Raw genomic sequence first — 7249 nt, forward strand, 5'->3', positions numbered from 1 at the left:
CTCAATTGAATTACACTACCAAAGGAGATGATATATGGAATAATGTAATTGTAGTAAAGACATTTTCTCATGAAAAGACTATTTCCCTAATTGGGCAATTTGAAAAACCCCATGGGATGGATCGATGGCCAGATCATTAATGTTATCCTTAATTAATTTCACATTGAACTCATCCTCATCAACAAAATGAAACATGGGGATTCTTGCCTTCCTCTTTTCTTTTTCATTGCAAAAATCTATATCCCTTTTCACAAACTATTTGGAATTAGGAGACTAGCCTATTGTTTCCTTCCCTTTTAAGGGAGTGGGTATACACATCATGGTCTATCAAATCCTCATAATCCACAAGCCTAATGGACTCTCTAGTTTCTTTCTCATCCACATTATTCTATGGAAAAAAAATATATTTTTTATTGGTAGTTACAGGGTTGCTCGTCTCATCCAAGGCATTCATTTTTTGTTTATTTTTAACCATAGATGAGATAATTTCATTCTGAGAAAAGCATGGAGAAAGAGGCGACCCCATACCACCTCCAAACATTATTTCATTGGATTCAGTGATCTCATTTGAACTTGATGTACTATATTATTCCTTCTTCTTCCATTTCATGTTCATTTGCACTTTGACCTTCTCAATATTGACCTTTTCTTTGCCTTTATTGTTTCCATTTCTTGGTGCCAGTGATCTAGTTGGATAGTTTCTACTAATATGACTAGTCTTGAAATAGCTAAAGCATGTAGTCTCACTCAACCATCTATTGTAGTTGCCTCTAAAATGTTTTCTAATGAAATTCTCAGGAACATGTCCATATTCTTGACAATAGTGGTAATTGCACCTTGTGTTGTAATCTCAATTGTAGGATTTTTCATTTTGTTGTATCTTTGTCTACTTATTTGATGTCTGATTGGCATTAGACCTACATTCATATGCTTTATGCCCATACTTTTGACACTTGTGACAATATCCTTCAAATATCTATGTGCTTAGGGTCTTGGTCCTCCGTTCATATGCCTGATGTCCTTACTTATTGCACTTATGACAATAGCCCTTGCATTTATGCTTAGGTTTCTGATTTGATTTGTTTCTATTGCAAAGATTTGTTGTCTAACCTAACTTTCCACAATTATGACAAGTGGGTTTGTAGTTCTTACCTTTGTTGTTTCTTTGTTCACCACTTTTTGATAATTATCCTTCCTCACTACTGGTGTATCCTAATCCAGTAGTATCATTGTTAGATCTAGGATATCTCATTAGTTTCTCAAAGTATTTGATGGATTGTTGAAACTTTTAGCAAATTCCTTTTCTTATCTAAGTTCATTCTTTAGTTTTTCATTATGTAACTTCAAGGTTGTGATCTCAATGTCCTTTCCATTCAACTCATGATTAGAAATCATCAATTGATTCATTGAAGCCAATTTCATGTTAGTAATCTTTGGCACATTTGATGTCTTCTCTTCCAGTCTATTGGTCAGTGTTCCTTTGTCATCTTCAATCATGATTTTTTCTTCCTTAGCTTTCTTTTTCTGCTTGATCACCTCACATAGGAATACTATTGGACTTCTTGCTCTATCTTAAGATTTATGACCTCTTTAGTTAGGGCACCATTCTTTTCCATCAGATCTGTAATAGTTGCATCAAACTCACTTGAGTTTCCATTTGCAAATAATTTAGTAGTGTCTTCCTCTTAGTAATGAGTGTCATGTTTCTCAATAGCTATCTCTTTCCTTCTCCTTAATGAACATTGTAGTTCATCTCTTGCTTCCATGAGTTGGTATAGGGAAAGCTAGATTTCAATCTTTTGGTTCTCAATAGTCTTTCCTAACTTGTAGACTTCCATCTTCAAGATCTTTCCTCAAAGTTGTAAAGCTTTCCTTTCTAGAGAACAAGGCTCTCATACCAATTCTTTGAAATAACAATAGGAAAGTAAACTCTTGGCAAGGGGAGGGGGGGTTGCGGGGTTGAATTATTACTTCAAAACTTCAACCATAAAATATTCACCACACATTCGTCTCACAATTTAGCATGAACACTAAAATAGCTAACTACACATGTTCATCCATAGGATGAAACAGATAACACATAACACAATAAATTTTCTACCCATAAATCCTCCAATGAGAAAGTAAAATTGGGGTGGGGATGACACTCGCAAATCTTCACTATTGCAGCTATACAGTGTAACCAATTAAGGTTACAAGAAGTTTGACCATAAACTATGATCTACCCTGTGAAAGGTCTGTCTTGTTAAAAGATTACAAAGACTATACAAGTCCATCATTAACTTGGTCAAGAAGAATGCAGAACTGGAAGACAATTTTGATAGGGTTTCTAATTCCCTAGTGTAGGTGACACATTCAGTGCCCACCAATCTCTACCTCACATAGGATAACAAGGAAGACACTCGTGATGCTAAAGACATGGAGATGACTCACTCACTATATAGATTTTTGGTTGATGACTACTAGTGACTCCTCCTGACGAATCTAGGTAACCAGGGCAAGGAGGGTTAGTTTCTGCTTGTGTGCTTTCAATTTTTTGTTGTTGTTGTAATTATTAGGTTTTTTATTGGCTCGAGGACTCTCTTTGTTAGTTTATACTAGACTGGTTTAATGACCACTGTGTATATTTATGCTAAGTTTATGTACAATGTTGACATTCCTATCATTTTAAGTATTAATAGTATTAAAAAAAACTTTATCATGGGGGTTTTTGAAGGTTAAGAAGAGGGTTGGATAATTGCATGGTAATGACTTCTGACTGATTCTTAGTCTGTGTTTTCCTTTGTATGGGTAAGCCCCCATTTTGGTAGCTTCTTAATATATAAAAACATTTTAGCTTCTTAAGAAATTAAAAAAAATATTATAGTTTCCCTATGAAGTCCTTTAATTATTTAATCAAATATTCAAGTTTAAATATCCATAAAATTATAAATATTAAAATTCATTGAAATGATTTTTTATTAGATACAATTTTATTAATATATATGTAACATTTCATCACTTTGAATACCAAAGATTTCAAACTTTTAAAAAAATCAAGAGAATTTCTTATAGATTAAAGTAGAAAGAAAACCAAAGATTTATATGGTTAGTTAGGATAGAGTTACTCATGTATAAATAATGCAAGATTCAAACTTAAGTGTACATAAAATTATACATTTTATATAAGCCAAGTTTATGTACAATGTTGACATTCCTATCATTTTTACTAGTAGTAGTATTAAAAAATATTTTATCGTGGGCATTTTTGAAGGTTAAGAAGGGGGTTGGGTAATTGCATGGTAATGACTTCTAATTGATTCTTAGTCTATGTTTTTTTTTTTTGTACGGGTAAGCCCCCATTTTGGTCACTTGTTAATATCAATAATATTATAGCTAGTTTAAATTTTTTTTTTAAATATATATTCGCACTACGAAATCCTCCAATTCTTTAATGAAAGATTCAAACTTAATGTACATAAAATCATAAATTTTAAAATTCATTCAAATAAAATTGCATTAGATATAATTTGATTAATATATATGTGACCTTTCATCGCTTTGAATGATTGAATCACTTTTACAAATATAGAAATTCATGTGAAGACTTGAACCAATTCTATCTTTAATGATTTCGCATAAAAGAAACAAATAAACAAACTCAATAAGCTTCAGTATAACATAGAATGGAAAGTTTAAAGAGACAAATTTAACAACCTATAATATGACATATAAAATGGAGTAACATATTTATTCAAGATAAAGGACTCATAAGCTTATTTCAATGCACATAACCTATGCGAATTAAAAAAACTAACTTGCCTTAGTGCGATAATTGTTTTTTTTCAAATACTGATATTTTTCATCAACAAAGATTTGGGTTATCAAAGAAAGATTTATTTTCTTGATCGACATGATTCTGCATTGTTGGGAATATTTAGTGTTTTATATCCGCACCTAATCAACTTCATCGGAGCAAATCTCTATTATCATACTAACTTTTAAACGGTATCTCTGAGATCCGATGGATTCGGGGTTAGGTTTGATATTTAAGAAATCAATGAATATGTAATTTGCTACAACACTGGAAAATATTTAAATATATCTCTTGGGTTTTATCTATGATATGTTCTAATTCTTTAAATATTCCTATTCCAATCGACCAATTTGTAAAAATACTTCTTTCTGCATTTTTAAATTTGTTTTTTGATTGCATTTCCGAAGTCGTGCAACCATCTTCTGTGGATTAGTTATTTTTGAATTTAACATTGCCGCGAATGGAATTCTTGCAGAATTCTTATTTTTTATTTAAGATTGTTCTTGCAGAATTCGTAACATCCATAAAGATGGGTTTTGTTTGTGCAGCCATAGAAAATCCAGTGGTTCCATGAATGGCTTTGTCGCTTGATTGTTTTAAGGAAATTTTAGAAATGATCACTTTGAAGAAGGTGGTATTTATATAGTAATAATCTGAGAATCCGAAATAGAAAAATCGAAGTGAACTAAATGTATGAAAGAGTATAAATACATATTACAAAAGTCAAATTTTGATGGATCGCATCTCAATATGACTCAAAGTATGAAAGGTTGCAAATGGACAAAGTTCCACAAACAGCATTCCTTTGATAACTATCAACAACATCTTCAGTAGGGCAACCTGGCAACACACTCCATTCCATGGATCTCATGTCACGGGTCATAACATTAATACTTCCTCTAATCGTAAGCCAAATTTTATGTGACGAAGCTGCAACCATGAAATCTGTCCCATGGGATGACTTGACGGTTCAGCTCCCATATCCCCACGGGAGTGTGCTCGATGAAAGGGATGCCACCCCATGTGGAACCCTCCTCCTCCAACCTCCCCACCAAAAGCAGCTTCCCATTACATACCAGTAACGAAGGCAGAGATGTGTGGGAATTGTACTTGTCACAATTATAATCAATCCGTTGAGGCAACCCTCCTTCGATCTCCTTGAACTCAAACGTTTTCGAATTAATGTCATAACAACCGAAATGGCCGCCATAGTTATGTGTAAAGTAAACAACACCGTTGTGTAATGCGCTGGTCCAAGGGTGTCTATTCCAGTGGAAAGTAGTGAGAATGATGTCTGACGGAATAGCAGGCATGGCACGGACACTGGTCCAAACGTCTGTGGTCGAATTGTATAGCAGCGCACAGTAATCCGTTTCACTTTCATAGAACCCTAGAGCAATAATATCAAAATGGCCTGACTTGGAAGAAACGAGTTCAACGGCTGTTCCCTCGGTCCATTCATAACCGTCTGGAATTGGAGGCAACTCAATGCGTTGTTTGGTAACAGGATTAATTATGGTGGGCGGCTTACTGCACGAGGAATTTTCGTAATCAAGAAAGAGGTAAAACCCAGCTGCTGCAGCGCAAAGGTAAAGCTTCGTGGTATGAAAGTGATGATACCAACCCCATTTCTTTTGGCGAAATAAAGGGATTCGAAACCAGCGGTTGAGTGCGGTGCTGAAGAAAGCGATTCCTTGAAAGCCATGCACCATTTGTTGCATCACAAAAAGATGATCATCCTCAACACTGAGGAGACTGAGGGTAGTGGCTGATATTGCCCTCTTCCAGTTTTTGCAAACAGTCTTTGCCCTCATCAATGAGGGCACTGGAAGCCTCCGTAATATCTCATATGTTGCATCCATGTCTAGATTTGGGCACTCTTGATATTCATAGCTATTGTTAGAAATTTCTCTTATTCCAAGGATATCGTTTTGGTGGTTCTGAACTTGAAATTGCATTTGACAAGGGGAATGACGTTGCTTGATCTGTCTTTTGTGTTTTGTGCGAAAGGCTTCTGCTAATTTGGATAAGGGAATGCCAATAGACATTTTGCACAATGTATTTCGCCATCTATGTACGGTCGAATGTCTTGGTTAGTGAATCCTGGTCGGCCTCCCTGAAAATTCTTTGAACGATTCGCTCCACCAACTTTGTAAAAATATGGTGCCCTCCCTCCTGAACCTTAGGATCATTCTTCCCACTTTTTTTCCCCATTTCGTTACTTCAAACACACTAACTTGGAGATTTATCGGCGCAAACTTCGAATAGATTTACAATGAATTTGAAATGAAAGCTATTTGTATTTATACGCTATTCAAAGGATATGTCTAGATAAAATTTAAATGTCTCTTAACTTTGTATAATTAATTATACAATAATTGAGATTTCAATGTGTTTAAATATGTTTATATGTTCGTAAATATGTAACAAGTATATTAGATTATTAATAAAAAGAAACTATTCATAAAAAATTAAAAAAATTATAAGAAAATTTGTTTTTAGAAGAATTATATAATTATTAAATAGTTAGAAGATATTTTTACTATAATAAGGTGATCAAGATGATTAGAAACTAACAACTCAAACTGAAACTATTTCTTGAAAAGTTAAAAAAAAAAATCTAGTAATTTGACAGGAACAACCTTATTTTGTATAGTCTAGAATATTAAATTAGTGTATGCATTTTTTTCAATTCGATTTTCTAGTTTTTATTGTATTTATTTATTTATTAATATATTTAAAACTTAAATGAAATGTTGAATATATTTAAAATAATACCAATGCTTCATATGTTATAATTATTCTAATAATCTTAACAAATTTTCTTTATGCGTGATATTTACTTCCATCACTATTATTCCACACAAATATGAAATTATAATACTAATTTTAAAATTGTAAATAAATTTTTTTCTACCAACAATATCAATGAAATGAATAACAAGTAGAAAGGATCACACAAAATATGAACAAGCAACTTTTAAATGAACAAACAACATAAATTTTTTGAATAAAAAAGTGACATTCCTTTTATTTCATTCATATCTATATAAATAGTCTTTTCAACTTCCCAATTTCAGTCAAGAACTTGAGTAAGTTATGTTGCTCTACACAATGCACGAGAAACAATTAATAAGCTATAAGTACTCAACTTTAGGTTCAGTCCCATTTCTTCTCTTCATTTTTTCTTTCTTATAGTTTTGATTATTTACACATTGGTCTATAGAGTAGCCTATCCAAACATCCATAAGAAAACATTGCAATAGTTCATATTAGGTATTTGTAAACAAAAGAAAATCTTAGAAACATATGCTAGCGCTAATGATAAAATTCTATTATTCTTTAATTGCTAAATTAGATACTTCTTTTCTTTTATAAATTATAAATTTAATATTTCAAATTATGATAATGTATAAATATCTTAATAACACAAATTAAATATTTCTATTATAT

The sequence above is a fragment of the Cupressus sempervirens genome, chromosome 10, assembly GCF_028749045.1.
Source record: "Cupressus sempervirens isolate cs-2001-9-10 chromosome 10, ASM2874904v1, whole genome shotgun sequence".
NCBI classification, from domain to species: domain Eukaryota; kingdom Viridiplantae; phylum Streptophyta; class Pinopsida; order Cupressales; family Cupressaceae; genus Cupressus; species Cupressus sempervirens.